The sequence below is a fragment of the Caretta caretta genome, chromosome 4, assembly GCF_965140235.1.
Source record: "Caretta caretta isolate rCarCar2 chromosome 4, rCarCar1.hap1, whole genome shotgun sequence".
Classification (NCBI taxonomy): Eukaryota; Metazoa; Chordata; order Testudines; family Cheloniidae; genus Caretta; species Caretta caretta.
Window position 1 is genome coordinate 145,708,690 of NC_134209.1, and position 25,267 is coordinate 145,733,956.

The following is a 25,267-nucleotide window of genomic DNA, read 5'->3' on the forward strand; positions in this document are numbered from 1 at the left end:
TCTGCAACTATTTATAAAATGTTCCCAGTCCACCATGGCTGTAGGTGCGCACACAACATCTGGTTTAAAAAACAGCCCATGTTTTGACTCTTCCAAGGAGCTAGAATAGCTGAGGACTTTCCCCTAAAACAAATAAGCAAATGCTGGAGAATAGGGCTTGGTATGAGGCCCACATCCTAAAAACACACTCAGACAGTTTAGACCAGCAAAGGAGGCAAATTCCACAAGGGAGAGCTGTTCCTTGAGCCAGCAGCTCCCAGATGTTTAATTACAGAGACTGTGACAGATACAGCAATTTACTGCCATATTCTTAAAATACCTTATTGAATTAAGCTTAAGTATCTTTGGTGTCCATTGTATTAAATGACTGGTTTATGTATTATTGCAGGCCAGGAGCGTATGGAACCTCTCCAGGGGGAGATGAGAGAAGTAGGGGTTCCCTGGACTATACTGAACAATGTGCCAGACAAGAATGGACTTTTGGAACAAAAAGTCTTAAGTAGTTTTCCTGGGTAAGGTCTAGGGGAAGGTGAATAAAAATTCCCCACCTCCAGTTATGCAAAAACCCAGCCTTTTCAAACAAGGCCCTGAGGAGTGGGCCTTTGTCTGCTGATCCCCTGTTACATGGGCCCAAGATCAAAGGCCCAAGCAGTACAAAGGAAAGACTAAACTGTTTATGGTGGTTCTGGTTCTGAATCTGAGACAGTTCTGAACTTTTAACCATGGGGAAAACCCAGTTGTGGACTGGTCTGATGACAGTTTGAAGGACTGACACCTACCAGAGCCTGAGGTTGGAGGTGGGGTGCACTCCGGTCAGCTTTTTAGAAAGTGTGAGGGTTCTTTGACTGTTTTTAGTATATTTTCTCTGTACTGCTTTCCCCTTAAGAATAAATGTGCGTGCTTAGAAAAAGCTGTGTGGTAATGGATAACGCTAGGATGGGTAAGGTAGGATAGCAACTAGGCTGAAGCCAGAGTGGGTAGGTGGCAGTGCGGCAAGGCTCCAAGAAGAGTGCCATTCAGTAATCCAGGCCTGAGGTGACAATGCTATGAATAAGTAGTGTGATACAGTCTGGGTCGAGGAAAAAGTACTCTTGGCCATCCAGGACAACAGGGATTCGGGAATAGTTGGAGACACAGGAGCACAGACACAAATGGAAAACTTCTTGGACAAAGGCTGGGGAACTCAACAACAGGGACGAGGATACCCTCAAGATTCCCACCAACAGCTGCTCCTCCAGCCTCATCAAACCACTAGCAACATCTCTGTTGGGTCTGGACTGAGCCTCAGCCAGCAAACTATCACCTAAATCCTAATCTCAGCCAAGCCCTGGGAAAGCACCAGCTGGGTGTGACGAAAGCACAACCGGGCTGTGTGTCATCTGCACAGTAATAATGCTGCAGCTCTGATCTCACCATGAGCCATTGTCCCACTCCACCCCCTGAGCCCTATCAAAGAGGGAAGAGTGGAACCATCAAGGGACTCTGCCTACCCCAGCGAGGGACATCAGGAAGGTTAGCAAAGCCACACAGGAAGCGGTATCAGAGGCTACTCTGGACAGTTCTGGAGGATCAAGATCAGAACACTCTCCCCTCCAAATCCAGGCCGCAAAGCCAGCAGAGAAACGTAAGGACTCCAGAGCTGCCTTTAATATCCTTCTAAAAAGGCAAGATTAGGGACAGAGCAAGGACTGGTGAGAGCCAGTGACACGACTTCCTGAGAGCAAGGATGATGCACGAGCACTTCGTTGGACTTTGGAGACCTAGGTTCAAGCTTCTGCCCTCCCATGGGCTTCCTGTGTGACAGCGGGCAAGTCACTTACTCTCTGTGCCTCAGTTTCCCATCACTTCAGTGGGGATAACCGCACTGCTCGATCTCACAGCAGTGTTGTAAGGTAAATACACTAAAGATTGTGAGGTGCTCAGATAGTCTGGTAATAGGGGCCATGTACGTACCGTAGACAGTAAGGGTCTAATGACTGCTCATTTGAGGGAATAAATTACTATACCTTCTCATATAGAAATGTCCATCTCAGCCTTTCCTGTCACTAGCCACGAGGGGCATACATCCAACTTGCAGGTGGTGAGCACAAAGCGCCCCGTCCTCTGTGACTGAAACTAGTTTGAATGCCGCCAAAGATGTTGCAGCTCCCTTCACTACAGCAGTCAGCCCTGTCTGGATCCAACAGACCCATCTGCAAAGACAGCAGAAGATTCCTCATGGCACGTGGGATGGGAGAGGATTCACCAGGATGCTGACAACTCAGGGCAGCTCCACTGGAGAGGACTTTGCAGACACAGTGGTGGAGAAGGAAGATTTTTTCCCCCTATACCAGTGCAGCAAGACAGGGTTTTCAAATTCTGTGCCACAGCTGACCATAGTCGGTGCATGATTCCCACCAGCCATGTGCTAATCTCCACCCCACATCGCTCATTGTACATGCAGTATGTTCTGTAGAGTGTACAGCTGTTGCCTGTTCCCTTTTTAGCCTGGGATCATCCCACTTGTAACTCAGTAATTGGGGGTCACAGCGTGTTAAAGGGTCCCAGAATGACTTTCAAGGATGCCCAACGCTGTCATGTTCGGAATGGTTCCGAATCCAAACCTGGATTAGGATCAGAATTTCACAATTGATCTTATTTTTTTTCCCCAGTATTGCCCACAGTGTGATAAATGCTTCCCACACAAAACAGCTCCATCTTTAAAATGGGTCGGATCTGAACTTTGGAACGTCCAAAACCCAGATCAGAACTGAGGAGCATGGCCCTGTCTCTAGGCACAAGACGGCAAGTTACCGTGAAGTGAACAAGGCATGTGAGGACTGTGTGGCACAATAGTCCATGAAGGAAGTATCCATCAGAGATATCAGTACAATGCATTTTTTATCTCCCTTCTCACGTTGACATGTTTGCCCACTTCTAAAGTTTGGGAGAGTGTTGGATTATCAGCTTGTGAGCACCAGTCTGTCCGCCCACCCCAGCCTCAGCATGGGTCACAGAAGAGCAGAAAGAGAACTGGAAACAGGCAGGGAGCCTGGTGGTGGAACATGAGCAGGGCCACACCAGGCTGTTTGGGGAGGCTCAGCCTCCCCTGGCCTATGATACCCATCACCCATGGTCTCCTCTAAAAGACCCCTCCCATAGCAGGCTGCATGGAAATAAATTTATCTACCTCACACAAAGGGCTCAGTTAACCCTGCCAGGATTTGAACCTGAAGGCGTCTAAGCAACCTAAAACTGACACTTAAACCACTAAAAGAAAAGGAGTACTTGTGGCACCTTAGAGACTAACCAATTTATTTGAGCATGAGCTTTCGTGAGCTACAGCTCACTTCATCAGATGTTTACCGTGGAAACTGCAGCAGACTTTATATACACACAGAGAATATGAAACAATACCTCCTCCCACCCCACTGTCCTGCTGGTAATAGCTTATCTAAAATGATCAACAGGTGGGCCATTTCCAGCACAAATCCAGGTTTTCTCACCCTCCACCCCCCCAAACAAATTCACTCTCCTGCTGGTGCTAGCCCATCCAAAGTGACAACTCTTTACATAATCAAGTCGGGCTATTTCCTGCATAGATCAAGGTTTTCTCACATCCCCCCCACCCCCATACACACACAAACTCACTCTCCTGCTGGTAATAGCTCATCTAAACTGACCACTCTCCAAGTTTAAATCCAAGTTAAACCAGAACATCTGGGGGGGGGGGTAGGAAAAAACAAGAGGAAACAGGCTACCTTGCATAATGACTATGCAAGGTAGCCTGTTTCCTCTTGTTTTTTCCTACCCCCCCCCCCCAGATGTTCTGGTTTAACTTGGATTTAAACTTGGAGAGTGGTCAGTTTAGATGAGCTATTACCAGCAGGAGAGTGAGTTTGTGTGTGTATGGGGGTGGGGGGGATGTGAGAAAACCTTGATCTATGCAGGAAATAGCCCGACTTGATTATGTAAAGAGTTGTCACTTTGGATGGGCTAGCACCAGCAGGAGAGTGAATTTGTTTGGGGGGGTGGAGGGTGAGAAAACCTGGATTTGTGCTGGAAATGGCCCACCTGTTGATCATTTTAGATAAGCTATTACCAGCAGGACAGTGGGGTGGGAGGAGGTATTGTTTCATATTCTCTGTGTGTATATAAAGTCTGCTGCAGTTTCCACGGTAAACATCTGATGAAGTGAGCTGTAGCTCACGAAAGCTCATGCTCAAATAAATTGGTTAGTCTCTAAGGTGCCACAAGTACTCCTTTTCTTTTTGCGAATACAGACTAACACGGCTGTTCCTCTGAAACCTGTCACTTAAACCACTAAGTTAGCCACTTTATCAAGCAAGCACATTCACCCACCGCAAGTATGAAAGTAATTGTCTCTTCTTCTTTTAAATGCCTCCCCACATATCCAATGCGGCCATTCAGTTTTTAAACTGAAGTTTGTTGCTGTGCATTTACAATCCTACTGATCAGGGAGATCCCTAAAAGAAATCGTTAACAGGTTTTTGCAGAGGAAGATAGTTTTGGAGCGGGGGAGTATCTCATGGAGCAGAGAAAGGTGATGGGAATACATACAGTGGAGGCAGACGGGGGAAGGAACAATGAAGGAATTCATATTTTAGAAATCCTAGAAGCTCGTATTACTCATAAGCCTTCCTTGCTGCTCCATTTATCAACCAAGATAAACACAAGCGCCACAAAGCTTCACTGTTGAACCAGAGAGAGGATGTATCTGACAAGCAATTCCCAAACAGCCAGGCACTCCCAAGGATATCACATAACATCCCCCTTACGTCATCCAAGGAGGAGAGCCAGACCAACTGGATTACATTACTTCTCTTGCCTGCTGCACATGGCAACAGCCAGTAGAGATGTGGCAGGGCCCATTTCGCCCACTGTCCTTTCAACTGGAGCCCTGCTCAAAACTCCACTCGCTTTATAAAGTGCACACGGGACTATCACTGTGTTGAGCTTTTGCAGCACGTATCTCAAAGCGCTTTGCAAGCAGGAATGGGAGCTCACAGAAGTGAGATGGAACAAGCCAGTGAGCTCACCCAGTCTCTCTCCCTGCTAATGAAGAATTGTTCCCTTTCTTGATACTCAGTTTACACTTCCCCATTATTACTGATTTGCAGTAGCACCTAGGAGCCCCCGTCATGACCAGAACCCCATTGTGCTAGGTGCTGCACAAACACACCACACACAAAAAAACGGTCCCTGCCTTAAATGCATTATATGAGTCCCAGCAGTCTGTGTCATCCCAGCTCCGCTCCCTCCTTGGAATGACCATCACCATTTTACAGAATAGGGAACTGAGGATCACTGAGTAACCAAAGGTCACAGAAGTCTGTCGCAGAAGTGGGAACAAACCTGTCTCCTCATCCTTTGCCTTAGCACCAAGTCTGACCAGCCCCTTCCTGATTTCTGTATGTATACCCAGTATCTGACACTCAATGGGTTAATTTCTGGCCCCACCCCACTCCCCCGGTACATCATGCAATTCTGCTTGACTTCAGTTGGATGCACATATCTGTGAACAAAACTGGATCTTAACTAAAACAATAATAGTTCTCACATTATCTTGCACTTACAGAGACCTTTTTATTGCAAAGGACTCCTGCGCTCTCTACACGCTTCAGAGATGGGAATCACTGGGCAGGAATGCAGCGTCTGTTTAATATCATGCAACACTTCACTGTAGTGTGCGACAGGCAGTGGGAAGGAAACTGTGTATACAGCTGAACCTGTAAGCAGTATTTCAGGAGCAGTAGGCAAGAAACAATTGCCCACAATAGGCTTTGGCCAGGACATTTTGGTCAATGATACTATTCCCAGGGAATCTTTAGTAACACATAGTCAGGGCTTTGGTCCTCCATCTCATCCAAAATAGAATCCCCAATTTACCAACCCTCTGCAAAGGTATCGAGGTCACTGGCTGCTCTGAGGGAGAGAGTCAGCATGGTTATTTCCTACAGCACTCTGAGTCTTCCATCCGATCCAAGTACTGACCAGACAGGAGACTGTTTAGCTCCTGAGGTGCCTTGTCCCTACCTAGGAGAGGCTGTCTCTGTAGGAGCAGCAGAAAGGATTAACCCCCTCGGACCAGCTACATCCTGGATATTTTCCCTGAACCTGCCAGTAATGGTTAGGGGTTGTGTGATGTGGACCCATGTCCCCAGTGGACATCTTGAGATTGCTAGGTCATTTTACAGAAGAGGCCCCCTAAACAGCTCTCAGATGGTAACACCGTCCAGTCACTGCCAAGTGAGTGTAGCTTTAAAGGGACCAGCCAGAACTAACAGGTGCTGGGGTCACCTGATAACGGATCTATGCCCTGCCAACAGACACCACTATCGTATAAACCATATAAACTTTCAGGATCTGAAAGCTGAATTCTGGACCTGGGCATTTGTGTACACACATATGCCCCTGACCAGCTAATCCCCCTACACATCCTGTTCCCTTTGCAGCCCTCTCTTTATGGATTTTGATTTCTATCCATTTTGCTCAAGTTGAGCTAACTACCCAGACCACATCCACTCTAGGCGTAGACTTTTCCATAGGACTTTGGGGCCCCTGAAGTCCTGTAGCTATAACATCCACTTGCAAAACTGCAAGTTGATTATAGCGATGTACTTAAAGGCTCACGCCTGAGAGGTGAAGTCAGCAGTAGCTGAGGATAATCAGAAGCTTGCTGGATTGGTCCCTTCCTCCGACATGATCTGCAAAAGGAGACAGATACAGGATGAATCTATTACAAAGGCAAATATTTTTGCGGGGCGAGGGGCAAAGGAGGATTGCATCAAGCTGTGAATTCCTTGCTGACACCTGGAACAAAGACGTATCTGTTGTGCCCCATGGCCTTGGTCTCAGGGATTTAAAACGCATGTGTTTATGTTTTGGTTTCCTTGACTTAGGCTGAGTACACAGAGTGGTGGTTTCTTTCTGAGCTGTGACTGGAGCAGAGTTAGCCCTTTGTTAAACATCACCCCATCCTTCCATGCAAGCATCTTAAACACTCATTAAACCCCAACACCCCGACACTATTTACAGAAGGGGAAACGGAGGCACAGAGCAGGTAAGTGACCTGCCACAAGGTAAGTCACTGACAGAGCCAATCAGAGAGCCCAGGAGTCACGACTCATACTCTTCTGCTCTGGCCACCAGCCAGGGTTCCCGCCTTCATCCCTTTGTGGTTAACCCCTTCCGTCCACAATTGGGCAGCTTCTGTGTTGGAGGCAGAAGCAGAACGTTGTGGGGCTGCTCTCCCCGCGCTCCTGCGTTTGGAGAGACAAGTGTGCATGTGGCTTAAATGAAAACAGACCCAGGGACAGGGAGTCATTTCCTCAGGAGGAGGGTTTAAAAAAAACCCGAAGAGCAGGCACGGGAACCACAGCTGTGGGCCTGTCGTCCAGAGCGTGCAGTCCTGGAAACAGTTCGGGCTGGACTAATTAGGCCAAGAGTTAAAAACTAGGAAAGGCCAAAGGAGGCTCCTGAGTCCATATTTCAACATGTAAATAAGTGACCTGATTTGCAAAAAGCACTGAGCTCCTAGCAACCCCTGCCTCCATGGGCCTTTGCAAGCAATTTCAATACTGGTTAGCAGGAGGAGTGTCTGTCCTCCAGCGTTTCACATGCCATCACGTCCTGTCACTTCTAAGCACGACGAGGCAATACAACGTGAAAAACGTGGCACATGGTGACCCCGAGCTACCATCTTAGGCATTAGAGAGGGGTGAGAGGGTCCATCTCCCTGCTAGGGATGGCTTCAAACAGGAGACTGAGCCACAAAGCTGCCCTGCTCCCAGCATGAACCATGCCAAGCTCCCCACAAGATGGCAGTGACATGATCAGAAGCCACAATGATGGGCGCAGCACAAGACCCTTGCTAGATGGATAAATAACAAAGGAGCTCGAGAATTGCCAGCAGATGGAGGGAAGTGATTGTTCCCCTCTATTTGGCACTGGTGAGGCCACACTGGTGAGGCCAAAACTGGAATACTGGGTCCAGTTTTGGTCCCCTCACTACAGAAAGGATGTGGACAAATTCAAGAGAGTCCAGTGGAGGGCAACAAAAATGATTAGGGGGCTGGGGCACATGACTTACGAGGAGAGGCTGAGGGAACTGGGGTTATTTAGTCTGCAGAAGAGAAGAGTGAGGAGGGATTTGATAGCAGCCTTCAATTACCTGAACGGGGGTTCCAAAGAGGATGGAGCTAGGCTGTTCTCAGTGGTAGCAGATGAAAGAACAAGAAGCAATGGTCTCAAGTTGCAGTGGGGGAGGTTTAGGTTGGATATTAGGAAACACTATTTCACTAGGATGGTGGTTAAGCTCTGGAATGGATTACCTAGGGAGGTGAGGGAATCTCCATCCTGAGAGGTTTTTAAGGCCCGGCTTGATAAAGCCCTGGCTGGGATGATTTAGTTGGGGATTGGTCCTGCTTTGAGCAGGGGGTTGGACTAGATGACCTCCTGAGGTCTCTTCCAACCCTAACATTCTATGAATGGGCATGGATTTGAACAGCCCTAGATAAACGGTGGGAGGAGAGGAACAAAATGGAAAATAACTGACTCCTAAACACAAGGCTCCCAAAATACTGGCCAGATTGTTTACACACACACACTATCAGTTTTTTTAAATAATCAATTAGTCAAATGGTCTGGTGGAGACAAGGCAGGTGAGGTAATATCTTTTATTGGACCAACTTTAGTTGGTGAGAGAGACAAGCTTTCAAGCTACACAGATCTCTTCTTCAGGTCTGGGAAACTAACAAAGTGTCATTGTTAAATATAAAATTCCTTCTGCACTATTCTTGAATTCTCATGTTTGAGCAAAAAATATAGTTGTTACTCTATGCTGCTGTCATTTTAGATGCAGTTGGGATAAAAAATAACTAGCTGAAAAAGGCAGATCTTCTTGTTACAATTTCACCTTTAAAGTGGTACTGACAGGGAATGCAATGAGTAATGCTAAATGAGCTGGGTGGTAATAATAATTAAATAACTACACTGACTTATTTTGTTTAGGCGAATCCATCCTCAGCTGTCACAGGGTCCCCGCAGGCTTTCTCCCTCTTGAGCCTGCGCCCTGTGTTTAGGCTGGTGTAATAAAGACTCTTCCACACCTTCTTTTGCTGGATCACCCAAGTGTCTTTATTTACAGTGTTCGTGCAGTTCCCAGATTCCCCAACAGCTAGTGGCCCACAGACTCTCCCCAGGGTCTCCTGGCGTTTGCGGCTTCCTTCTTTGGTAAGGAGACAGCGATACCACCCTCCTATCTCCTCTCAGGCTAGCCTCCCCACTGAGGTTTGCCCAGGGCTTTTATAGCCATCTCATGCCTCAGCCCAGCTGTCCGCACTTAGCTTAGCATGGTCCTCTGAGCCAGCCCTCATTAGGGCTTGCAGCTGGGCTCCCTGCTCCTGGACAGAGAGCAGGATGCAGCCAGCATTTTGGCAGGGCCTTAAAGGGGTTTACTCCTGCCTGCAACTCAACATATAGGATTTGAAGACTATCCACCTTCAAGATCACCATCATTTTTCTATAGTTTCAGAGTTATCTGCCAATGATAGTGTTTCAGTCACATCATGTATATCACATATCCACAGGATATCACCTGTAGCAAAAAACAAAAACAAAAAAAAAATCACTCCATCACCCAGAAACAACCATAAATAAGTTTGTGATAAGAACCAGCAGATTACAAAAAGAGGTAACTGATGACAAAATTGCCCGATTTGTTTATGCAACAAACTCGCCTTTCCGTATGATTGAGAACCCACACTTCATTAACATGGTTCAGTCATTAAGACCAGGATACAGTCCACCCAACAGCAGGTGTGACAGGCAAACTGCTGCATAAAGTGTATGAAAGAGAAATTGAGCAGTGTGCAAAAGGTCTAGAGGGTGAAATTGTTAACTTGAGTCTTCATGGGTGGAACAATGTCCACAATGATCCTGTTGTATGTGCTTGTGTGACAACAGAAGAATGTCTTCCTTACAGAAGCAATTGATACATCAGGAAATGCGCACACAGCAGAATACTTATAGGTAGCAGCAGTAAAAGCTATAACAAACTGAAAAAAAATTCAAATGTCTAGTACACAGTTTGGTCACACACAATGCTGCAAATGTATCCAAGATGAGAAGAAATTATTTAGAAGAGAGTCCCAAGCTAATAACATACGGCTGCAGGGCTCATTTGATGCACCTCCTAGCCAAAGACTTCAGTGTTCCAGAAATAAAGGCTAATGCTGTTGAAATTGCAAAATACTGTCATAACAACCACTTGGCAGCAGCTGCTCTGAAAAAAGTGGGAGGAACCAAGCTAACTCTCCCACAAGACCTGCGATGGAACTCAGTAGTGGACTGTTTTGAGCATGAAATCAAGAACTGGCCTAATCTGATGACAGTTTTGTGAACAAAATCATGAAAGAATAGATGGTACTCTCACAGCCAAAGTTCTCAGCGTTGGGCTTAAGAGAAATGTTGAACACATGCTGAGTACCCTGAAGCCTATTTCTGTAGCCTTGAACAAAATGCAGGGAAATACCTGTTTTATTGCTGACGCTGTTGAAATTTGGAAGGAACTGAGTGAGATCTTAAAAAGAGAAATATGCAATGATAGAGTTAAATTACAAGCATTAAAAAAACAAATGGGACAAGCACTGTCTCCTGCTCATTTTCTTGCAAATATTCTCAATACTCGGTACCAGGGTCAAACCTTAACTGCTGAAGAAGAGGAGTTGGCTTGTGACATGGACATCCAGCAATCATCCCTCCATAATGCCAACTACAATAAACTTCAGAGCTACGGGTGAACCATTCAAGAAATATATGTTTGCTGATAATGTTTTAAAGAAAGTCACACCAGTGAACTGGAGGAAGTCACTAAGCACTTGGATTCAGAGACTGTTGACGTGATAATCTCACTTTTAACAGCAGTAGCTTCTTCTGCCAGTGTAGAGAGAATATTTTCTTTCTTTGGACTAATTCGTTCCAAATTGAGAAATCGTTTGGGACCTGAAAAAGCAGGAAAGCTCATTTTTCTTTTCCAGATTATGAACAAACAGGAAAATGAAGGTGAAGACGACTGAGTTAGCTGCAGAAGCCAAAATTTTAAGTTTCTCATGTTGACCTGGAGGATATAGTTGATTTAATTTTTTTTAAAAAAATATTTCATTTAACTATTTTAGTTAAAAACAATTTTAACAAAAACAAACCTGATTTTAAAAAACTTGAATGTTTAACGAAATTCAAAAATTCATATGCTTGTTTTGTTTAAAATATTATATGTTTGCTGTTGAAGAAAAAAAATCCAGAATACATAACATTGTTGTTTTAGTTAAATAAAACAATTTAAAAGTCTGTCCTGACATTGTCGTGGGTAGTTCTGGGTACATATCGTGATTTTAGCTCCCTGAAGCCAACCCTGTAAGCCGTGTCCTCAGTCGCCCCTCCCGGCGTCAGAGCAACGGCAAACAATCGGGCATCTGAGAGTGCTGTCCAGAGCAGTCACAATGGAGCACTCTGATGGGGCTAAAACATTGTCGCGGGTGGTTCTGGGTACGTATCGTCAGGCCCCCATTCCCTCCCTCCCTCCGTGAAAGCAAGGGCAGACAATCATTTCGCGCCTTTTTTCCTGAGTTACCTGTGCAGACGCCATACCACGGCAAGCATGGAGCCCGCTCAGGTAACCATCACCCTATGTCTCCTGGGTGCTGGCAGATGCGGTACGGCTTTGCTGCACAGTAGCAGCAACCCATTGCCTTCTGGCAGCAGATGGTGCAATACGACTGGTAGTCGTCCTCGTCGTGTCCGAGGTGCTCCTGGCCATGTCGGCTGGGAGCACCTGGGCAGACATGGGCGCAGGGACTAAATTTGGAGTGACCTGACCAGGTCATTCTCTTTAGTCCTGCAGTCAGTCCTATTGAACCGTCTTATGGTGAGCGGGCAGGCGATACGGACTGCTAGCAGTCGTACTGCACCATCTTCTGCCAGGCAGGCAAGAGATGAGGATTGCTAGTAGTCGTATTGTACCATCTTCTGCCAGGCAGGCAAGAGATGAGGATGGCTAGCAGTCGTACTGTACCATCTTCTGCCGAGCAGCCATGAGATGTGGATGGCATGCAGTCCTTCTGCACCGTCTGCTGCCAGCCAAAGATGTAAAAGATAGATGGAGTGGGTCAAAACAAGAAATAGACCAGATTTGTTTTGTACTCATTTGCCTCCTCCCCTGTCTAGGGGACTCATTCCTCTAGGTCACACTGCAGTCACTCACAGAGAAGGTGCAGCAAGGTAAATCTAGCCATGTATCAATCAGAGGCCAGGCTAACCTCCTTGTTCCAATAAGAACGATAACTTAGGTGCACCATTTCTTATTGGAACCCTCCGTGAAGTCCTGCCTGAAATACTCCTTGATGTAAAGACACCCCCTTTGTTGATTTTAGCTCCCTGAAGCCAACCCTGTAAGCCGTGTCGTCAGTCGCCCCTCCCTCCGTCAGAGCAACGGCAGACAATCGTTCCGCGCCTTTTTTCTGTGCGGACGCCATACCAAGGCAAGCATGGAGGCCGCTCAGCTCACTTTGGCAATTAGGAGCACATTACACACCACACGCATTATCCAGCAGTATATGCAGCACCAGAACCTGGCAAAGCGGCGACGTCAGCTCGGTCACGTGAGTGATCAGGACATGGACACAGATTTCTCTAAAAGCATGGGCCCTGCCAATGCATGCATCATGGTGCTAATGGGGCAGGTTCATGCTGTGGAACGCCGATTCTGGGCTCGGGAAACAAGCACAGACTGGTGGGACCGCATAGTGTTGCAGGTCTGGGACGATTCCCAGTGGCTGCGAAACTTTCGCATGCGTAAGGGCACTTTCATGGAACTTTGTGACTTGCTTTCCCCTGCCCTGAGGCGCATGAATACCAAGATGAGAGCAGCCCTCACAGTTGAGAAGCGAGTGGCGATAGCCCTGTGGAAGCTTGCAACGCCAGACAGCTACCGGTCAGTTGGGAATCAATTTGGAGTGGGCAAATCTACTGTGGGGGCTGCTGTGATGCAAGTAGCCCACGCAATCAAAGATATGCTGATATCAAGGGTAGTGACCCTGGGAAATGTGCAGGTCATAGTGGATGGCTTTGCTGCAATGGGATTCCCTAACTGTGGTGGGGCTATAGACGGAACCCATATCCCTATCTTGGCACCGGAGCACCAAGCCGCCGAGTACATAAACCGCAAGGGGTACTTTTCGATAGTGCTGCAAGCTCTGGTGGATCACAAGGGACGTTTCACCAACATCAACGTGGGATGGCCGGGAAAGGTGCATGATGCTCGCATCTTCAGGAACTCTGGTCTGTTTCAAAAGCTGCAGGAAGGGACTTTATTCCCAGACCAGAAAATAACTGTTGGGGATGTTGAAATGCCTATATGTATCCTTGGGGACCCAGCCTACCCCTTAATGCCATGGCTCATGAAGCCGTACACAGGCAGCCTGGACAGTAGTCAGGAGCTGTTCAACTACAGGCTGAGCAAGTGCAGAATGGTGGTCGAATGTGCATTTGGACGTTTAAAGGCGCGCTGGCGCAGTTTACTGACTCGCTTAGACCTCAGCGAAACCAATATTCCCACTGTTATTACTGCTTGCTGTGTGCTCCACAGTATCTGTGAGAGTAAGGGGGAGACGTTTATGGCGGGGTGGGAGGTTGAGGCAAATCGCCTGGCTGCTGGTTACGCGCAGCCAGACACCAGGGCGGTTAGAAGAGCACAGGAGGGCGCGGTACGCATCAGAGAAGCTTTGAAAACCAGTTTCATGACTGGCCAGGCTATGGTGTGAAAGTTCTGTTTGTTTCTCCTTGATGAAACCCCCCGCCCCTTGGTTCACTCTACTTCCCTGTAAGCTAACCACCCGCCCCTCCTCCCTTCAATCACCGCTTGCAGAGGCAATGAAGTCATTGTTGCTTCACATTCATGCATTCTTTATTCATTCATCACACAAATAGGGGGATGACTACCAAGGTAGCCCAGGAGGGGTGGTGGGGGAGGGAAGGAAAATGCCACACAGCACTTTAAAAGTTTACAACTTTAAAATTTATTGAATGACAGCCTTCTTTTTTTGGGGCAATCCTCTGTGGTGGAGTGGCTGGTTGGCCGGAGGCCCCCCCCACCGCGTTCTTGGGCGTCTGGGTGTGGAGGCTATGGAACTTGGGGAGGAGGGCGGTTGGTTACAGAGGGGCTGCAGTGGCAGTCTGTGCTCCAGCTGCCTTTGCTGCAGCTCAACCATACACTGGAGCATACTGGTTTGGTCCTGCAGCAGCCTCAGCATTGAATCCTGCCTCCTCTCATCACGCTGCCGCCACATTTGAGCTTCAGCCCTGTCTTCAGCCCGCCACTTACTCTCTTCAGCCCGCCACCTCTCCTCCCGGTCATTTTGTGCTTTCCTGCACTCTGACATTATTTGCCTCCACGCATTCGTCTGTGCTCTGTCAGTGTGGGAGGACAGCATGAGCTCAGAGAACATTTCATCGCGAGTGCGTTTTTTTTTTCTTTCTAAGCTTCACTAGCCTCTGGGAAGGAGAAGATCCTGTGATCATTGAAACACATGCAGCTGGTGGAGGAAAAAAAAAGGGACAGCGGTATTTAAAAAGACACATTTTATAAAACAGTGGCTACACTCTTTCAGGGTAAACCTTGCTGTTAACATTACATACATAGCACATGTGCTTTCGTTACAAGGTCGCATTTTGCCTCCTCCCACCGCGTGACTACCCCCTCAACCTTCCCCCCTCCCTGTGGCTAACAGCGGGGAACATTTCTGTTTAGCCACAGGCAAACAGCCCAGCAGGAATGGGCTCCTCTGAGTGTCCCCTGAAGAAAAGCACTCTATTTCAACCAGATGACCATGAATTATATCTCACTCTCCTGAGGATAACACAGAGAGATAAAGAACGGATGTTGTTTGAATGCCAGCAAACATACACTGCAATGCTTTGTTCTACAATGATTCCCGAGTACGTGTTACTGGCCTGGAGTGGTAAAGTGTCCTACCATGAAGGACGCAATAAGGCTGCCCTCCCCAGAAACCTTTTGCAAAGGCTTTAGGACTACATCTAGGAGAACCGCAAATGCCAGGGCAAAGTAATCCTTTCACACGCTTGCTTTTAAACCATGTATAGTATTTTAAAAGGTACACTCACCAGAGGTCCCTTCTCCGCCTGCTGGGTCCAGGAGGCAGCCTTGGGTGGGTTCGGGGGGTACTGGCTCCAGGTCTAGGGTGAGAAACAGTTCCTGGCTGTCGGGAAAACCGGTTTCTCCGCTTGCTTGCTGTGAGCTATCTACAACCTCCTCCTCATCATCATCTTCTTCGTCCCCAAAACCTGCTTCCGTATTGCCTCCATCTCCATTGAAGGAGTCAAACAACACGGCTGGGGTAGTGGTGGCTGAACCCTCTAAAATGGCATGCAGCTCATCATAGAAGCGGCATGTTTGGGGCTCTGACCCAGAGCGGCTGTTCGCCTCTCTGGTTTTCTGGTAGGCTTGCCTCAGCTCCTTCAGTTTCACGCGGCACTGCTTCGGGTCCCTGTTATGGCCTCTGTCCTTCATGCCCTGGGAGATTTTGACAAAGGTTTTGGCATTTCGAAAACTGGAACGGAGTTCTGATAGCACGGATTCCTCTCCCCAAACAGTGATCAGATCCCATACCTCCCGTTCGGTCCATGCTGGAGCTCTTTTGCGATTCTGGGACTCCATCATGGTCACCTGTGCTGATGAGCTCTGCATGGTCACCTGCAGCTTTCCACGCTGGCCAAACAGGAAATGAGATTCAAAAGTTCGCGGTTCTTTTCCTGTCTACCTGGCCAGTGCATCTGAGTTGAGAGTGCTGTCCAGAGCAGTCATAATGGAGCACTCTGGGATAGCTCCCGGAGGCCAATACCATCGAATTGTGTCCACAGTACCCCAAATTCGAGCCGGCAACGTCGATTTAAGCGCTAATCCACTTGTCAGGGGTGGAGTAAGGAAATCGATTTTAAGAGCCCTTTAAGTCGAAATAAAGGGCTTCATTGTGTGGACGGGTGCAGGTTTACATCGATTTAACGCTGCTAAATTCGACCTAAAGTCCTAGTGTAGACCAGGGCTTACAGATCCAGACGAACACGGCTACCCCTTCGATACCTGAAAGGGCCGGGGCATTTCCTGCGCTCCGCACTTACGGTGCTAAGGAACTTGCCTGGGAGAAACTGGTGAGTCTGGGCTGCCCCATTTGCTTTCTTGGCTCATGTGCATGAACATTTTAAATGCAGTGCATTGAAGACGATGCGATTCAGTGCAACTTGGTGCTACAGCTGTCTCTACTTTCTACCCCAGGATTAACCATTTATTAATAAAGGGTCAAACCTTCACTTCTGTTAAAATGAATAAAAAAGAAATGCAGGGCAAAGGCAGCATGCGCAACCTCTGGCAGCCCCCAAAAGCTGCCACCATTCGGTGATATCACAGCTGGGCTTAACCTAAAGCTGCCTGAGCAACTTACTGGGCCTACAAATATGCCCCAGGTTTGCAATTGTTCCCAGATGTGGGAAAGCTTTGAGTACTGCAAGAGAAGAAGAGCTTTAATTCAAATTCGTGGCCAATAGCTAAGTGTGAGCATGCCTACTCCTTGTACCATTCTACCCCAGGATTAACCATTTATTAATAAAGGGTCAAACCTTCACTTCTGTTAAAATGAATAAAAAAGAAATGCAGGGCAAAGGCAGCATGCGCAACCTCTGGCAGCCCCCAAAAGCTGCCACCATTCGGTGATATCACAGCTGGGCTTAACCTAAAGCTGCCTGAGCAACTTACTGGGCCTACAAATATGCCCCAGGTTTGCAATTGTTCCCAGATGTGGGAAAGCTTTGAGTACGATTGGCCAATATGTAAAGCTCAATATAACCAGTTCACTGTGGGCATTTAGCAAAGATTAGGGAGATCAGTTTTGTCAATGGGTATTAGTGTTACAAGTCATCCTCACAAGTCTTTACACTCTGTTTGTTCAGCGTAAGCACATCTCAGGCGTGTTTTGGCAAGTCCCTCTCTTGTCTGAGCTGGGATTCCCACAGCACTAAAAAGATTTCATTAGATAAAACCACCCAGCATAACTCATGTCGCCTGAGGTTAGAAGCCGCTATCCCCTTCAAACATGCTGGCAGTCTTCTGATTAATCCTATTTCTGCTGTGTCAGCACTATCTTGACATAATCCTTCATTGGTAGGGGAAATTAGATTATTGTAGGGCTGTCGATTAATCACAGTTAACTCTCGCAATTAAAAACATTAATTGCGATTAATCACAGTTTTAATCAAACTGTTCAACAATAGAATACCAATTGAAATTTATTCAACATTTTGGATGTTATTCTACATTTTCACATATCTTGTATTCTGTGTTGTAATTGAAATCAAAGTGTATATTGTTTTTATTACAAATATTTGCACTGTAAAAACGATAAACAAAAGAAATAGTATTTTTCAATTCACCTCATACAAGCACTGTCGTGCAATCTCTTTGTCGTGAAAGTGCAATTTGCAAATGTACTTTTTTTTGTTACATAACTGCACTCAAATACAAAACAATGTAAAACTTCAGAGCCTACAAATCCACTCAGTCCCACTTCTTGTTCAGCCAATCGCTAAGACAAACAAGTTTGTTTACATTTACAGGAGATAATGCTGCCCTCTTCTTATTTACATCACCAGAAAGTGAGAACAGGCATTTGCATGGCACTTTTGTAGCCAGCATTGCAAGGTATTTAACGTGCCAGATATGCTATACATTCGTATGCCCCTTCATACTTGGGCATCATTCCAGAAGACATGCTTCCATGCTGATGACACTCGTTAAAAAAATAATGCGTTAATTATACTTGTGACTGAACTCCTTGGGAGAGAACTGAATGTCTCCTGCTCAGTTTTACCCGCATTCTGCCACATATTTCATGTTATAGCAGTCTCATATGATGACCCAGCACATGTTGTTCATTTTAAGAACACTTTCACTGCAGATTTCACAAAATGCAAAGAAGGTACCAGTGTGAGATTTCTAAAGATAGCTACAACACTCACCCCAAGGTTTAAGAATCTGAACTGCCTTCCAAAATCTGACAGGGATGAGGTGTGAAGCATGCTTTCAGAAGTCTTAAAAGAGCAACACTCCGATGTGGAAACTACAGAACCCAAACGACCAAAAAAGAAAATCAACCTTCTGCTGGTGGCATCTGACTCAGATAATGAAAATGAACATGCATCGGTCCGCACTGCTTTGGATTGTTATCGAGCAGAACCCGTCACCAGTATGGACGCATGTCCCCTGGAATGGTGGTTGAAGCATGAAGGGGACATGTGAATCTTTAGCACATCTGGCATGTAAATATCTTGTGACGCTGGCTACAACAGTGCCATGAGAATGCCTGTTCTCACTTTCAAGTGACACTGGAAACAAGAAGTGGGCAGCAGTATCTCTTGCAAATGTAAACAAACTTATTTGTCTGAGCAATTGGCTGAACAAGAAGTAGGACTGAGTGGACTTGCAGGCTCTAAAATTTTACATTGTTTTATTTTTGAATGCTTTTTGTTTTTACATAATTCTACATTTGTAAGTTCAACTTTCATGATAAAGAGATTGCACTACAGTACTTGTATTAGGTGAACTGAAAAATACAATTTGGTGGGGTTTCAGTGCAAATACTTGTAATCAAAAATAAATATAAAGTAAGCACTGTACACTTTATCTTCTGTGTTGTAACTGAAATTAATATATTTGAAAATGTAGAAAACATCCAAAATACATAAATAAATGGTATTCTATTATTGTTTAATAGTGCAATTAATCAGCTTGGAAAAGAGGAGACTAACGGGGGATCTGACAGAGGTATATAAAATCATGAGTGGTGTAGAGAAAGTGAATAAGGAAAAGTTATTTACTTGTTCCCATAATATAAGAACTAGGGGCCACTTAATGAAATTAATGGGCAGCAGGTTTAAAACAAATAAAAGGAAGTTCTTCTTCACAGAGCGCACAGTCAACCTGTGGAACTCCTTGCCTGAGGAGGTTGTGAAGGCTAGGACTATAATAGGGTTTAAAAGAGAACTGGATAAATTCATGGAGGTTAAGTCTATTAATGGCTATTAGCCAGGACGGGAAGGAACAGTGTCCCTAGACTCTGTTTGTCAGAGGGTGAGATGGATGGCAGGAGAGAGATCACTTGATCATTACCTGTTCTCTCCCTCTGGGGCACCTGGTATTGGCCACTATCAGTAGACAGGATACTGGGCTGGATGGACCTTTGGTCTGACCCAGTATGGCCATTCTTATGATTAATTTTAACAACCAATTGACAGCCCTAGATTATTGTTTATTTTATCATAGTACTTAGAGAGAGTGATTTCAGGCTTTGGACACACACAAAGCAACAGCTGCTGCCCCAAAGAGTTTACAAACAAGGTCATTGGAAACAGAACCCAGGACGCCTGGATCCCAGTCTAAGGAGCTACCCACTGACCCATGCTGCTATTTAAGGGATAGGAGAGTAGATGACCAATTATCTCTTTTCTGAGTCTTAGCTATGTTTAAACAAAGGCCCATAGGTCACACTGACCCCTAGACAGCTGACTGCAGTCAAGATGAATTTGGCCCCTTCTTTTTATTTGCTTTTTCCCCCTCCCCAAGCAGCATCAGCAGTCATAACCAACTATATGACGATCTTTACCTATGAACCAGCTGCCAGTGATACCTTAACACATCAATGTAGCCTGGTCCTTTCACCATCCGCCGACCATCACATGACAGGACAGAAATCCAGATCCCATGAGTTCAACACCAAATGCTATGAAAAACCAACACAAAAGGAGGCATTACCAGGCATAAAGTTCCCTCGGTGTTCAGCTCCAGGAGTCATTATTTCCAATTGTTGGTCATCTACACTAACAAACAGAGAGAGAGAACACAAGCCTTTGGAAGGAATGGGAACACACAGGCTGGGGCTACACTTAAAAAGTTGTACCAGCATAGCTACATCAGAAAGGAGTGTTATTTTCTAGGATCAAAATTAAATTAATGGCAATTCCTTGTACAAGACTATATGCTACAGGAACTGGGACAGAGCCTTGGGCTTTGTCTATACTACAGAGTTTTGTCGACAAAAGGCAGCTTTCATCAGCAAAACAGTGGCGGTGTACACACTACACTGCTCCTTCCACTGGCAAAACTCTCCTGCTTTGCCAACAGAATAAAACCACCTCAACGAGAGGTGTAGAGCTATTTGCGGCAAAGTTATATCGACAAAGTGTCAGTTTAGATACCGCGCTTGCTTAGGTCACCGTAAATGGCCTATCTGTAAATTTCAATGATTATTAATGGAAATATTTGTTTGTCACTTTGTGTGTGTACAGTAAAATTGACAGTTACAGACACTTATCGATAAAATTCTAATTCTTCCAAGCCTATGTAGTGCCAACAAGCATGTATTTGCCTTACCAGCTATTTTTAACAGCTTCCCTATATATAAAGTGTTTTCCTTCTGTACTATGTTTACTCCTGATTTTCCTACATTTGCTGTTCTAATTTACCCAGGGATGTTGTATGTTAAATACAGTGAAGAACCTTCTCTTTTGAATCTTCTTTACCTTGTGACTACTGCTTTCTAGTCATAACAACCAACAACAAGCAAAGATTGATCTGCCCTCCTAAGGAACTACTTTGTTACATGGGGTCTAAATTGGCTGTTACCACTCAAGAAAGAGATCTTGGAGTCATTGTGGATAGTTCTCTGAAAACACTCAATGTGAAGTGGCAGTCAAAAAATCGAACAGAATGTTGGGAATCATTAAGGAAGGGATAGATAAGAAGGCAGAAAATATCATATTGCCTCTATATAAATCCATGGTACGCTCACATCTTGAATACTGCATGCAGTTGTGATCACCCCATCTCAAAAAAGATATATTAGAATTTGAAAAGGTTCAGAAAAGGGCATCAAAAATTATTAGGGGTATGGATCAGCTTCCGTACAACGAGAGATTAATAACAGGAGTGGCAGGTTTGTAGAAATTTGGGTGGTGTCCAGAACCCGCACCCCCAAACTCTGCCCCCCACCTGCCTAAGGCAGCTCTGGAGCCCTTACATTTCTCTGCTGGCTTTGAGGCCTGATTTGGAAGGGAGAGCGTTCTGATCTTTTTTCAGAGTAGCAGCCGTGTTAGTTTGTATCTGCAAAAAGAAAAGGCGTACTTGTGGCACCTTAGAGACCAATACATTTGTTTGTCTCTAAGGTGACACAAGTACTCCTTTTGAAAAATTGACATGTCCTCAAAGTATAATCAAGCCAATGGGAATCTGTTCTGATGAGGTAATGCTTGTTATCTGATGTTTCACTGATTGAGTGTGTTGTCACTTTATTTACAGTTGGAGACTTGTAGGGGTGGAGTCTGTGGAAGGTCAGAGAACTTTCTCTCCCCTGATGGAGCTCGGTGAAGCTCGTTAAAAATCACTCTCATGGGACTTTCAATTATTGTTTCAAACAACAATTAGGCAGTGAGGGTGGGATCAACGGTTTGTTTTTGAAGACAAAGGGGAAAGTACTGACCGGATCTTTAAGTTGTCAGGTGTGCAATTATGCGCCTAATTTGCAGATGCAATTACCATGACCGCTTGCCCGAAGTCTTAACAGAATTTCCTGTAGCACCTAACACTGTAGTATTTAAGCAATCAGATGATTTTCAGGTATGCAAATCAGGCATGCAATTGTACATAGGTTTTTGCAATCACCTGGGCTGCAGACCTTTTGAAAACAAGATCTGTTGGTTTTGAAAAAGACGGCAAATAGCTCGTTTTCTGGTTTTGAAAAAGACAATGAATAGTTTGTTTTCACAAGGAGACTAGCTTGCTCTTTGAGGACAGATGACCTCCAACAATTTCTAGGAGGGTGGCAGGAAGAAAACGCTGTGCTGCCATCATCATTAGCAAAGGCAGGGTATTGGGTTCAGGCAAAAGGATACGCGTGGCAGGGAAACCAGCTGAAACAGAGTTTAATATGTTCATTATACTGTTAAAGAGGGCAGGGAAACCAGCTGAAACAGAGTTTAATATGTTCATTATACTGTTAAAGAGGCTTTTTAAAATTCATCTATAAAAGAACATCTTAGCTAGAAGATATAGGGCCCCATTCATTTCCAGCATGGAATTCAGCCTGCAAACTCCAGGTGACAATGTCTCCTCCCCTCGGAAATGAGATCTCAGCAGCCCTTGCCACCACTTGCAACCTCTCTTTTGCTGGAAGATCCAGAGCTAGCTGGAGCCAGGACATCCAGGAGATGTACAGATTCTTCAGTGCTGATGCTGCTTATGATGAAGCCCTGGTGGATAAAGTTCCTCTTCCCTGGTGAATTTCACCTAAGATTCACCTTCCCTAATTCCTGCATGCAGAAACCAGATTAACCCCTGTGTATCCAAGCTCAACGGTTCTATGATCACAGTGGTGAAGTCGTCTGAAGAGCAAGTTTGAAGGAATTCATCCAGTTACAGTAAAATACATAAGATGCAAAGCAAGCCCAGGACCTGCTAACATTAGTGAGCTGTGGACTGTCCTGACATTCACTCCATGCCTGTCTGCTCTAGTAAAACATCCGGCTAAAGCAAGATCTGTGTGACTATTTGTCACCAGGAAACAACATCTCCATCTCTGGGAAGAAAGAAGTGCTTGGAATGTTGTCATGTCCTGAGCTGGGTTTGGTGAGATAAGGCTGAGCAATTTATAAACAATAACTCAGTGTTTCCCAAACCTGGGATACCATTTGTTCAGGGAAAGCCCCTGGCGGGCCGGGCCAGTTTGTTTACCTGCTGCGTCCGCATGTTCGGCCAATCGCAGCTCCCACTGGCCATGGTTTGCCGCTCCAGGCCAATGGGGTCTGCAGAAAGTGGCGGCCGATTTGTCCCTCAGCCCACGCAGCTTCCCGCAGCCTCCATTGGCCTACAGAGGCGAACTGCGGCCAGTGGGAGCCGCAATCGACTAAACCTGTGGACGTGGCAGGTAAACAAACTGGCCCAGCTCAGCAGGGGCTTTTCCTAAACAAGTAGCATCCCAAGTTTGGGAAACACTGCAATAACTCATTTGGGGAGCAGTCACTAGCTCTGTATGAGTTCAGTCCTGCCAAGCCTCTTTGAAGGAGAATCTGCGTATTATAACCAAAGTAATGCTGTCGCAACATTCATCCATGTACATCAAAGCACTGTAACAACCATCCTTGAATTAAGTTTCACAACATCCCTGGGAGCTAGGGAAGTATCATTACACTAGATTTACAGATAAAGGAAACTGAGGTACCCAGAGGGAAATGACTTCCCAAGATCACCAAGTCAGTGTGTGGCAAAGCTAGGAACGGATACCAATCTTCTGCTTTAGCCCAAACATTTTTCAGCAGAGCCTGATTTCATTAACCTTTGCACTCTTCCATCTTAGCATCGCTATTTGGGGTTTAACTGGCCTTTCTGGAGAACTTCCCTGAATCAATCACTGTTTGAGCTGGGCAGATCTATTAGAAAACATCCAACCTGGATTTAAACATTGCCAGTGATTGAAAAGTTGGTTAACGTACTACAGTGGGACTCAGGAGACAGGTTCAAATCCCGGCTCTGCCACAGACTCCTTATGTGTCCTTGGGCACTTTAGTCAATCTCCGTGCCTCACCTCCAGACGTCTTAGATGGGGAGATTCCCCTACTTCACCGGCTGTTTTGTGGATATGTTCATGAGGTATCAGATGTTACAATGAAGAGCCTGCACAGAGCATGGTGTTTTCCCTTTGCAACTGCTCCAAGCTGCTGGAAGCCACAATTAGTGTGAAACCTAGAGTAGGTGCTCCAGATGAGTGGCTTAATCCTTACAAAGTTGTTTCTTTGTAGTGGGATTGGCTTCTGTGCTACATACATCTCAGGGAGGGTGCATGCTTACAGCACACAACGACAACACCTAACTATGGGCATCTTAAATATTCTGAAGGGATGCTCTAATGCCCTACCTGGAAGAAAATTAATGAGCAGCAGATTCCCACTTAGAAGGCCACGGATTGCACAGATGTTTATGGCTAAAGATCAGCAGAATCAAAATAAAATAAACCTGAATCTCTCTACCAACAGTGCTAGACTGGGAATAGCTGAACATTAAATTTAAACATGCATGTATGGTCAACCTAAGGCCCTCTCCCCACAACTACCTCAAGCAGAATTTTGTAATCAGTTTGTGAAACTCTCCTTTGGGCCAGTAAAAAACATGGTTTAGAGTGGTGTCCACACTGTAACCGCTCTGTCTGTATCAGTGGCTAGACAACATTTGGACATCTGTCTCCCCATGCTACAACAGTGCATTCTTGGAAAATATGGGCAGTCATCCCATACTGCCTCAGCAGAGCATACACAAAGAGTGGCATTAAAACATATGGGACAACGTCCTACTGCACAGACAGCAGGGAGGAAGGAGGACTGGCCACACTGGTTACAGTGGCATGACTGGGAGGGCCAGCTGCACTGCATAAAAAACCCAGTGTGCTGAACTGGTTCCAGGGAGACAGCCAGGTATAACGTTGGCTTCTGGGAAGAAACAAGATACTGTTTGCAGCCACAGTTACTGAGGCTCAGATCCTCAAAGGTGTTTAGGCTCCTAAATCAATGGAAGCTAGAAGCGTAAATATCTTTGAGGGTCTGGGCTAAGTGCACAAAAACTATGCTTAGGGCCCGCTAGTTGACCAATCTGGTTAATAGTCTCAAAGGCTCTTCTATCACTGTTTTATATAACTTTGTGATCCTATTGAAATCTGGCTTCAGATGTATCTTTCCATCTAAGCAACTTTTTCCTTTTTCGGGAGGCGGGGGTAGGGGAAGGGTGGAGCACAGAAGTACCTACTATTGGCAAAAATGGAGTCAGCTTCATTCACATCCTGGTACTTTTGGTGCATACACCCTAGCATCGTGACATCATGCTGATGCACTGCTCTGAAAACCTCCTTACACTCCTATTTCCCCACTCCCTCTAAGAACGTTGTGATGCAATAGAACCTTAGTTGTCTTCAAAGACGGGGATGATGATTTGTTACTTAATGTTATTTAAGGAGTGTGTTATTAAAGGCACATAATGCTAAGAGCATGCACATTTCCCTGTTGTTCTTACTATGATGCATAGGGTTACCATCCATACATGTTCCAATGGGTTTATTCCATTTTTTTCAGAGAGGATGGATCCACAAGTGCTAGGTGCAGGATG

The 25,267-nt window shown here is 45.7% G+C and overlaps 1 long non-coding RNA gene across 2 annotated transcripts in view; it reads right to left on the bottom strand.

Annotated features, from left to right (window-relative positions):
• Positions 1–25,267, bottom strand: part of LOC125635107 (uncharacterized) — a 40,731-nt gene that overhangs the window by 10,904 nt on the left and 4,560 nt on the right. The window contains exon 2 of one of the 2 annotated variants that reach the window (XR_007356148.2): positions 19,728–19,844. The exons of the other annotated variant lie outside the window; for it this stretch is intronic. This is a non-coding gene — a long non-coding RNA (uncharacterized LOC125635107). The remainder of the gene's footprint in view (positions 1–19,727; positions 19,845–25,267) is intronic. 2 annotated transcript variants of the gene reach the window in all.